This window comes from Megalobrama amblycephala, linkage group LG4 (assembly GCF_018812025.1).
Source record: "Megalobrama amblycephala isolate DHTTF-2021 linkage group LG4, ASM1881202v1, whole genome shotgun sequence".
NCBI lineage: Eukaryota > Metazoa > Chordata > Actinopteri > Cypriniformes > Xenocyprididae > Megalobrama > Megalobrama amblycephala.
Genome location: NC_063047.1, coordinates 16801912 through 16813286, shown reverse-complemented (window position 1 = coordinate 16813286; position 11375 = coordinate 16801912). Strand labels below are relative to the sequence as shown.

General features: G+C 32.6%; 1 protein-coding gene and 1 long non-coding RNA gene across 4 annotated transcripts in view; both read right to left on the bottom strand.

Annotated features, from left to right (window-relative positions):
- Positions 1–656: 656 nt before the first annotated feature.
- On the bottom strand, positions 657–9377 carry LOC125266874. The gene is made up of 6 exons (XR_007184574.1): positions 9199–9377; positions 6794–7009; positions 3301–3358; positions 3138–3209; positions 2342–2398; positions 657–952 (listed from the first exon to the last, which is right to left on the bottom strand). It is a non-coding gene; the product is annotated as an uncharacterized LOC125266874 (long non-coding RNA).
- Positions 9378–10975: 1598 nt separating this feature from the next.
- Positions 10976–11375, bottom strand: part of rgs14a (regulator of G protein signaling 14a) — a 20916-nt gene continuing 20516 nt past the window's right edge. For all 3 annotated transcript variants that reach the window (XM_048187972.1, XM_048187973.1, XM_048187971.1), the window contains one exon: positions 10976–11375. This exon is cut by the window's right edge and continues 187 nt beyond it. The gene's annotated coding sequence lies outside the window, so the exon portion shown is untranslated.

Here is an 11375-nt window from a genome sequence, read left to right as displayed (position 1 = left end):
TGTTAAAGCCCCGCCCTCTTCTGGAAAGGGGGTGGGAGCAGCTCATTTGCATTTAAAGGGACACACACAAAAACGGCGTGTTTTTGCTCACACCCAAATAGGGGCAAATTTGACAAGCTATAATGAATGATCTGTGGGGTATTTTGAGCTGAAACTTCACAGACACATTCTGGAGACACCAGAGACTTATATTACATCTTGTGAAAGGGGCATAATGTGTCATGATGAGGTAATAAACAAGGAAGTAGGATATAGCAGATGATATTAATCTCTAATCTATTAATTTCTAGTCAGAGGCAGGAGATTCAGCAGCATTCATGCCCCTGTAAAAAAGATGAGTCATCAGTATTTTTGGTTCATCTTCCAATAAAAAGCTGTAAAATAAATGTGTTTATCTTTTAGTAGTACACTATCATTTCAAAGCAACACTGGCTATACAAACTTTGTGGAAACATGCTAGGCCAGCTATAATGAGATAATACCAGGAAAGTGGGATAATACAATAATCTTGTAAATTACTGACAAAATAGCAATTGCTAGTGGATGGGGATGAATGTGCTCCTAATTTGTTTTAAGCCTAATTTCAAGTTTATTTGCTCTGACCAATGACTTAATTAGGCTTGAGCTTCTTTACAGTAAAAACACACGTCCTCATGTTCATAGTGAAATGATAGAGTTTATATAAACAGCAGGTCAGAGTACAGAGACGCAGCGCGGACAGACGCGAACAGACTGTATGTGCTGCAGGATGATGAAAACTGATCCAACAGAAGGAAGAGTTAATGCTGTAACTGTACCATACCAACATTGTTTATAAAAAACAATCGTGTGTGTGTGTGTGTGTGTGAGAAAGAGTGTGTGAGGGTGAGAGAGAGAAAGAAACAGATTAACGGCAGCATCATTTCAGCTCTTCTGTGGATGATGCTGGAGTCACATTTTCTTCTGGTCCCTCCTGAAACAAACAGAACTTTTTTAGGTTTTTGACTGATGTGTGTATATATACAGTACAGTTTGGAACCACTAAGATTTTTAATGTTTTTAAAAGAAGTTTCATCTGCTCACCAAGACTACATTTATTTAATTAAAAATACAGTAAAAAACAGTAATATTGTGAAATATTATTACAATTTAAAATAACTGTGTACTATTTAAATATATTTGACAAAGTAATTTATTCCTGTGATGCAAAGCTGAATTTTCAGCATCATTACTCCAGTCTTCAGTGTCACATGATCCTTCAGAAATCATTCTAATATGCTGATTTGCTGCTCAATAAACATTCATGATTATTTTCAATGTTGAAAACAGTTGTGTACTTTTTTTTTTTCAGGATTCCTTGATGAATAGAAAGTTCAAAAGAACAGCATTTATCTGAAATACAAAGCTTGTAGCATTATACACTACCGTTCAAAAGTTTGGGGTCAGTAAGAATTTTTATTTTTTATTTTTTTGAAAAGAAATTAAAGAAATTAATACTTTTATTCAGCAAGGATGCATTAAATCAATCAAAAGTGGCAGTAAAGACATTTATAATGTTACAAAAGATTAGATTTCAGATAAACACTGTTCTTTTGAACTTTCTATTCATCAAATAATCCTGAAAAAAAATATTGTACACAAATATTTTGTACAATTGTACACATTAAATGTTTCTTGAGCAGCAAATCAGCATATTAGAATGATTTCTGAAGGATCATGTGACACTGAAGACTGGAGTAACGATGCTGAAAATTCAGCTTTGCATCACAGGAATAAATTACTTTGTCAAATATATTTAAATAGTACACAGTTATTTTAAATTGTAATAATATTTCACAATATTACTGTTTTTTACTGTATTTTTAATTGAATAAATGTAGCCTTGGTGAGCAGACGAAACTTCTTTTAAAAACATTAAAAATCTTAGTGGTTCCAAACTTTTGGACTGTACTAATATATATATATATATATATATATATATATATATATATATATATATATATATATATATATATATAAAATATAGCAATATCTACCTACATACATTTAACTAAAACATTTTGATATGAAATATTTTAGAGTGATGAGACAAAAAAAACTTTTTACCAAATTAAACTGAACTTACCATCTCAAACACCATTTTTTGTAGACACTTTATGAAGCCGTTTTTAATCGTTTCAGGTTTTGCTATTATTTTAGGGACGTTTGTGACCCTTGACCACAAAACCAGTCATAAGTCGCACGGGCATATTTGAAGCAATACTATATTTCACAATTTCAATCAATTTCAAAATTGACTCTTTTGACTGGTTTTGTGGTCCAGGGTCACATTTGGTCATGATCCACACAGTTTAATACTCACCTTCACCTTTTCCAGTTCTGACCCACCAGGTAGTGATTTCTGGGGGATGTGGAAGGCCTAACAAATCAAAAGACTTAGTTATTCAATGTGGTCCTATACAATAATGTACTCCTGTTATGCTTTTTTGGATATTTCCTTTGATGGCATATGTAATAGAGCTGTTTCAAAGATAAAATTTGTCTCCTAAAAGAAAGTGATTCTGAACTGCCTGAAGCGAATCGTCAGTAATTTCAGTCTCACTTCCTGGTGAACCTACGTAGGTTTGTAACTAATTTACATAATGCCTTTCTACAGTCTTCATTGGCTGAACAGCGTCTCCTTTGCCCCGCCCTCAATCACTGTAGTTGTATCTGAGACTGGAAGAGTTTGGTTCGTGTCGTTCATGTCGAGAAGACTCTGTTTTCTGCTGTCAAAGCAAATCCACTTTGATGAGATTGATACGGTAAAACTGACGCCACCTTTACTGGTGGTTTCTGACCAATCAGAGCAGAGCAGCTCTCAGAAAGGAGGGGTTTAGAAAGACAGAATCTTTGAACGAACCGTTTCAGACACTGTGAGAAAATAGCTGATGCTGCAATGGATATTATGAGAAAATTAAAGTGTTTTTGACCTTGGATGAATGTAAACCTGTTGTAGGAGACTCAAATCAATCCTTAAGGGGGTGAACGCTTCATTCAAATATTTGAACGATCAAACCAGATGTGTAATTATTGAGGTAGCTGCTATAAACACGTAAATGTGCATTTACATCAAAGATGCAATATCAATTATTTGAAGTAGAGAGGTTGTCTTCCACCTTTTTAGCTTGCTGGACTTCATCTGTAGACTTCGACCTGCTTTTCACTGCGTGTCTCTGGGGTGAAGTGGACTGCAAAGACACACACACAGAAATTCAGCACAGTAAAATGACCACATCAGCACAACAGTCACTTTCTGTCAGCTCAGCAGAGTAAACTCACCTTCTGATCCATGCTTTAACTGTGTAGATGCTCTCCTCAAACACACTCCGATCAGCTGCTGTCAGAGAAGAGAATAAAGCAGTCATGACAGACAGAAGTGTGTGGTGTTTTACTACCACTAGAGGTCACTGCTTTCTAAAGGAAACCGCAACCCTGTAAAGCCTGACAAATGAAATAATAGTCTGAAAAATCATTTACACATTGGGTATCTATTAAGTTACACTATAGGTAACTTTGCAACTAACTCTCATTAGTGCCACAAAAATATATGCAATTTGGTGCAGATGCTGAAATTTATATGGACAAAATGTAAGATGAAATTATGTTGCTTGTAATGTAAATCAATGAGATCTTAGTTTTATGATCAAAGCTCTGTAGTTTTAAAACATATAATTCAATGCAATACAATGAAGATTGAGAGATGAACAAATAAACCTGATGATCATATTTGAGACTCACATTTTTATGATTTTACTATAAAATGATGTATGGAAGATCAAGCAAAGCTAAATTGTTTCAGTCCAGTTGATTAATTCTCATCTCTGACATTCAACCTACAATATATCTATTTCACACACTGACATTTTCAAGTGAGCTATTCATTAAACTCCCACAATCTGTCTCCTTGACCAGAGATTAACACACATCTAAAGCGTGCGTGAGAAGCTAAAGTGAAAGCGATGAGCCGGAGAGAGAGGGGTTGAGCTCTCGATGATCTGCTGTGACTGTGAAGAGCTCTGTGGCTTGAGAGGAGGAAAACACACTTCCTATCGATTCATCCACACCACTGAGTCAACAGCACTAAAGCTGACGTTTCTGAGGCAGATCCAGCCTCACACACACTCAGAGATCTGAAAGGACAAGCAATGAGTGATCTGCACCATCCTAACATTCTTCGAGCTGAACTACTATTTGTTCCTTTAGCTTTCTAGGACACAGAGACTTTGTGAGAGGCCACTGGGGTCTGAGCGATAGCTATAGGGTATTCTGAATGTAAATAAATGAAATAACTCTAATCTTAATTAATAAAATGCTTAAAAAAAAATTTAAATGTCATTTTATATTTCTTATATATTACATCAATTATATAGGCTAATTATAAGATTACATAATAACACTATAAATAATTATTAATAATAATATAATTAAATAATTATAATTAATAATAAATAACTATAAATTAATAATAATAATGCTATAATTTTATAAAACATTTTGATTTACATGTGATTGACTTTCTAACATAGTAAAATTCCATAAGACAATTCAAATCAAATAAATCAAAATGTGTTTCTTATAATATTAAATCAATTATGATAATAAAATTACAAAATATATTAAATCATAAAATCCAAAATAATAATAAACTAAAATGTCAAAATGTATCTTATAGCATATTATAAAAATTAAATGATAAAATTACATAAAAATATATTATTAAAATCATAATAATGAAATGCAAATAAATAAAAAAATACTATAAATAATATACCTTTAATAATAATAATAATAAATCTAAAATGCTAGAAGACAATCAAAATTTATTTCTTATATATTACATCAATTAAATGATAACATTACATAAAATATATTAATAAAGTAATCAAAATGAAATCCAAACAACAAAAAAAACTATACATATTATAATACTCTTAATAGTAATAATCTAAAATGCTAAGACAATTAAGATGTATTTCTTATACATTACATCAATTACATAAAGTTACATAAAATATTTTAATAAAATAGCAATACTATAATATTAATAATCCAAAATGCTAAAAAAAAAGCAAATTGTAATATGTTGCTTATATAATATATATATTGCATAATCCTACTCTAAAAGAACAATTAAAATGTTTTTCTTATTAAAAATTATATATAAAAAATACATATTATTATAACATTATAAATTATTTAAAAAAAAACAATTATATTATAAATTTCTTTTCCCTCCCTCAACCATTTTTAATTAAAAAAACAGATAAATCAACCAATACTACAACCAAAACCTACTTTGATTATATATATATATATATATATAAATATATATATAAATATATAAATATAAATATAAATATAAATATATATATATAAATATAAATATATATATATAAATAAATAAATATATATATATATATATATATATATATATATATATATATATATTATTTATTTATTTATTTTTTAATCATATCATATTATATCATATTATATATAATAAAATCTCAAGCAGAAACGGCCTATATCAGGGAGCCTTCAAATATTGTGTTTGACAACGGGGACCTTTGAGTCCAAAAGGTGGAGAATCTCTTGTCTGTTTGATGTTTTTACACCCATTTTATTGTCGGTTTTGAAAAATCTCTGTCTCCAACCTGAAGTATGAGCAATAATAACAGCGACGCTCGACTTGTGCAGAACGAGAGAGAGAGAGAGAGAGACTGAGGCAGAAACAGAGGCTTAAAAGCAAGTGATTTAGATGTGAAAGGAGGGTGAGATGTGACCTCGCACTACGCTTCGATTAAGTCGGCTAATGTAAAACTTATCAGCCTGTTCTGTAATTCAAATGAGGATTTAATAATGCTTAGAGGAACACCATCTTCCTGAAGGTCAAGAAACTTATGAAGGTCAATAAAACTCATCTGAACACTAATCCACCCTAAAAATGTTGGGTTGTTTTTCAACCCATGTTTGGGTCAAATATGGACAAATATGTTTTTTTATTATTATTATTAAATTTTAAACCCAATGGTTGGGTTTGTCCATATTTGACCCAATCAGGGGTTGAAACAACCCAGCATTTTTTTTTTTTTTTAGAGTGCAGGTTTACATCTTTGTGCTTTCGATCAATTCAAGGAATGTTAATATATTTGGACGTCACCATTAAAGCACAAATCTTAACCCTTACTTTTGGACACTACTATAGTAATACCATGGTATCTTTGAAAGCATCTACAAACATCCTGGAATATAAATATCAAACCACTACAACACATGAATAACAGAAATCTCCAGCAGCGGATGTCAATCAATCTCACGCTGTGATGATTTTTCTTCCTCGGCCAGTGAGTCAGACCTGCAGCACATATTTAAAAGCACACCAACACCTTCATTTGCTGCTCATATAGTAAATTATTAAAACAAAACATTCAGTGAGGACGACAGAAATAGCATCTTCCATACAGACAGTTGAAGGTAAAAACATCCATGAGACATAAAGAGCATATATTTGCTGTCTGACATCATGACACTCTGACTGTCAAGAACCAAAACACATTTGGTCCATTCAGTTCAGTTATTGAATAGAAACGCTGTTCGAGTGAATTTGCCCTTCAGTGATTCTGGAGCAACAGATGCATACAAATACACAAGTCATGATGTTCCAGACAGCTCAGGAGCTCATTACCTTTCCAGTAAATACAGTATAAGCACAGTAAATTCACTCATTGTAACGCAGAGATTATAAAAAGAGAGCTGGAATAAGGACACTTACCCTCCTCCTGTCTGTCAGTGAAGCGTAGAAGCTAGTAAATGAATCCTTCTCGTTTCACGATGCAGTCGCTCCATCCCTCCCTTTCTCTCTCTCACACACACACTCATTCATAATTTCACAGACAAGCACGTACACACACCCACCAGGCCAGTCACGAACACACGAGTGTAATGAGGAGGGCGAGAGAGAGAGAGAGATGAAGGGGTGCAGTTAACCCTAAAACAGCATTCATGCACAATAGATGTTCACATTCTTGCCAATATTAAATAAACACTAAAGTGGAATAAATCAGCTACTTTATTATGGTTTAATTAATACTCTGAATTAGCTTTTATTTCTATATTTTTTTAGTTTATGTAAATTTTAGTTTAATTTTTAGCCATTTATTTATGCTTGTGTCATTTTATTAGTGTTTCTTTATATATATATATATATATATATATATATATATATATATATATATATATATATATATATATATATATATATATATATATATATATATATATATATATATATATATATATACAGTCGTGTACTTTTTTTTCAGGATTCCTTGATGAATAGAAAGTTCAAAAGAACAGCATTTATCTGAAATACAAAGCTTCTGTAGCATTATACACTACCGTTCAAAAGTTTGGGGTCAGTAAGAATTTTTATTTTTATTTTTTTGAAAAGAAATTAAAGAAATGAATACTTTTATTCAGCAAGGATGCATTAAATCAATCAAAAGTGGCAGTAAAGACATTTATAATGTTACAAAAGATTAGATTTCAGATAAACACTGTTCTTTTGAACTTTCTATTCATCAAATAATCCTGAAAAAAAATATTGTACACAAATATTTTGTACAATTGTACACATTAAATGTTTCTTGAGCAGCAGATCAGCATATTAGAATGATTTCTGAAGGATCATGTGACACTGAAGACTGGAGTAATGATGCTGAAAATTCAGCTTTGCCATCACAGGAATAAATTACTTTGTCAAATATATTCAAATAGAAAACAGTTATTTTAAATTGTAATAATATTTCACAATATTACTGTTTTTTACTGTATTTTTAATTAAATAAATGTAGCCTTGGTGAGCAGACGAAACTTCTTTTAAAAACATTAAAAATCTTAGTGGTTCCAAACTTTTGGACTGTACTGTACATATATATATATATTATATAAATAAAATTATTTATTTATTATTTAGGCTTAATTCATTTGGTAACATTTTACAATAAGCAGAGGGGGTCTCCGCTTGCACTCAAAAAAGAGCCAAAATAATAATTAAAAAAAATGCTTCCAAAAACCGAGATATGGTGCAAAAGTCTCCATATACGTTTTTTTTTAAGCCATATCACATGAGCAAAAGCCGTTTTCCAGAATATCAGCACATTTGCAAATGGGATATTGATTTTATACAACAATTTTTTACATTTTATTGTAAATATTGTCTGTTTTTCCTCTATTTTGCCAACAAAAAGAGTTCAAAAACAGTAGAGCCACACAGTAAAATCTAACAAATGTGCTCACTTAATTTTTGTTGATGACTTTTAAGTGCAACTGTGTGTTTACCTTATATTCTTACTATTTGTCATCATAAAGATCTTACTGTTTGTATTAAAAGCCCTAGTTACTCAAATATCCCTTGTTAAGGTCACATGATTTGTTTGAGTGTCATGCAAGCCACATGACCACTGACGTCATTCAAGGCTTGGATTGAGAATTTTCTGATCGGCAACTGTCTTGTTTTGCTGAAGACCTCAGTGTCATGACACAATAAAATTGGTATTTATATTGGACAGAAAATCTGATGAGAAGCTGAAGCACAAAGTGATGTCATCAAAATCATTAATCCATACTGGCAGAAATGAGACACTAAATTATGAATGTTTATCTTTTAAAGGTGAATTTTGTCATTGTTTTGGCACACACTAGCTTAAAGGGGAGCTATTATGCAAAATTCACTAGGTGTTTGAACAAATGTGTTGGCAGTGTTTGTACACAACCATCCTAACCCACTCTTCTTTTTAATCCCCATAAAAATGTCAAGTGTTTTCATTTTCTGTACAATTTAACATCACATTGCTCAGGCCCCGCCCACAACCGCAGATGGACTCTGCCTTATTAGCATAGACCCACCCTGAGCGAGTTGTATGCGGTCTACCATTGTCTCATAAGCGATTGAGGAGTTTTGTTGTTGAATGCAAGAGTGAACATGAGTTTTCATTTACTCCTGACATCTGAGCCGCTGAAGATGCAGTGGATTCGTTTGATTTTTGAAGGGAATGTGCCACAGATCTAATATACACATGCAATTTCTGTCCCTGCTGTTTACGTTCACAGACATAACTGTGTGTTTTTGACAGTTTAAACAATAGGATATGAAAGAGAAGTTTGTCCAATACTCACGAGACGTGCTTTCTGACAGCCAGCTTTCTGTGCTTGTGCTTCAGAAATGATAAATGAGGAGTTTAAAGGTGCCCTAGAAACAGTTTTTACAAGATGTAATATAAGTCTAAGGTGTCCCCTGAATGTGTCTGTGAAGTTTCAGCTCAAAATACCCCATAGATTTTTTTTTAATTAATTTTTTTAACTGCCTATTTTGAAGCATCATTAACTATGCACCGATTCAGCGCGCGGCCCCTTTAAATCTCGCTGCCATTTTTTGCTATTGTTCTTGTTTGCTTACCTAGTCTGATGATTCAGCTGTGCACAGATCCAGACGTTAATACTGGCTGCCCTTGTCTAATGCCTTTCATAATGTTGGGAACATGGGCTGGCATATGCAAATATTGGGGGCGTACATATTAATGATCCCGACTGTTACGTAACATTCGGTGTTATGTTGAGATTCACCTGTTTTTCGGAGGTCTTTTAAACAAATGAGATTTACATAAGGAGGAGGAAACAATGGAGTTTGAGACTCACTGTATGTCATTTCCATGTACTGAACTCTTGTTATTTAACTACGCCAAGGTAAATTCAATTTTTGATTCTAGGGCACCTTTAAACTGATATAAACGCATGTAAATAAATTCATGATGAAGCACTGCAGTGTCCCTGAGTGAGGTCACAATATAGTTAATCAAAACAACACAGATGATTTGTTGGTATTTGGCAGAGAATCCAATGCATGAGCCGTACAGGCTCCGCCTTCTTCTGGAAAGGGGGAGGGGAGCAGCAGCTCATTTGCATTTAAAGGCACATGCGTAATAACAGCATATTTTTGCATTTACTCAAAAATGGGCATTTACAACATGGTATAATAAATGATTTGTGGGGTATGTTGAGCTAAAACTTCAAAGACATATTCTGGGAGACTTATATTTTGCCCCTTTTTTTCAAGATGTCCACTTTAAGGCTAACATTCATACTAAAAGTCAAAAAAAAAAATTCAATTTTGATTTCATGGGCACTTAAATCTTAATGTTAAATGAGACATTGTAAAGCATTACCATGTTTTATTTCTATTTAGCTTTAAATTATTTTTATTTCAGTTTTAGTAACTTTAGTATTTTAAGTCAATTAGCATATTAGTTTTAAGTTTTTTTTTTTGCTTGTTTTTTGACAACAGTAATGCTGTCAAAAAGGCTTTCCAGATCAACTTTTTTTGAGACACACTACCAGAGAGGAAGTGACACGATCCCCCCCCACACACACACGCATGCATGAGTATTGAGAAACAAATGACAAAAGACAAAAACCTTCATTACTATAGTTCAAATGACTGTACATGACTTCAAAACCACAGCAGAGATGCACTTAAAGAAATGTATTGATCATTTACTCACCCTCACGCTGATCTAAACCTGTGTAACTTCTGAAGGAGGATGAAAGGAGACATTTTATCTGCTATTTTCTCAGTCCACAAACACATTCATAGATGACCTTGAATATAGTGCACGAGTTGTACGGACTAATTTTATAGCTTTGTGTCCAACATCCGTTTTCATTTTACAGAAGAGAGCAGCACTAACCAAATAATCAACAGAATTTAAAAACTATGTGAAAAAAGTCAGTTTTGGTTTGACATTACGCGAAGTGCAAAAAACAGAAAATGTCATTTTTTTAAACTATTCTGAATATGACTTTGCTTGCCTCATTACATATCAGATTGCCTCACCACACAAAGCAAAAAAATTGTGCAAAAAATTGTCGTCAAACAGTGCAACTTCCCCACACCAGCTCATACAAAACCGTTTTAATCAGACACTAAAACTCATTGTGAACACAACATTCAATGTAAAGTCACACTAATGTGCTCCCATACCAAACACATTCTAATAAATATAAAAAGAGCACACTTAATAGTGCAAACAATACAATCTGATATGAAAATAAATACATTTTTTTTAGGCAAATGTAGTTTGATCTTTTTTTACAACTCCCCATAATTCTGCATTATTTGATGGGCGGCATTTCTAAGTGCTCTATATATGGCAGTGTCTGTAATATACAAAATATACACACATCATTCACTCTCAGGTTAAGAAATCTCAACTCGCTCACACACAGGAGAGTTTCACTTCTCCACACAACTAACTGCTTTGAGTCTTTTAAGCTGCTTGAATAGTGCTCGAGGTCTC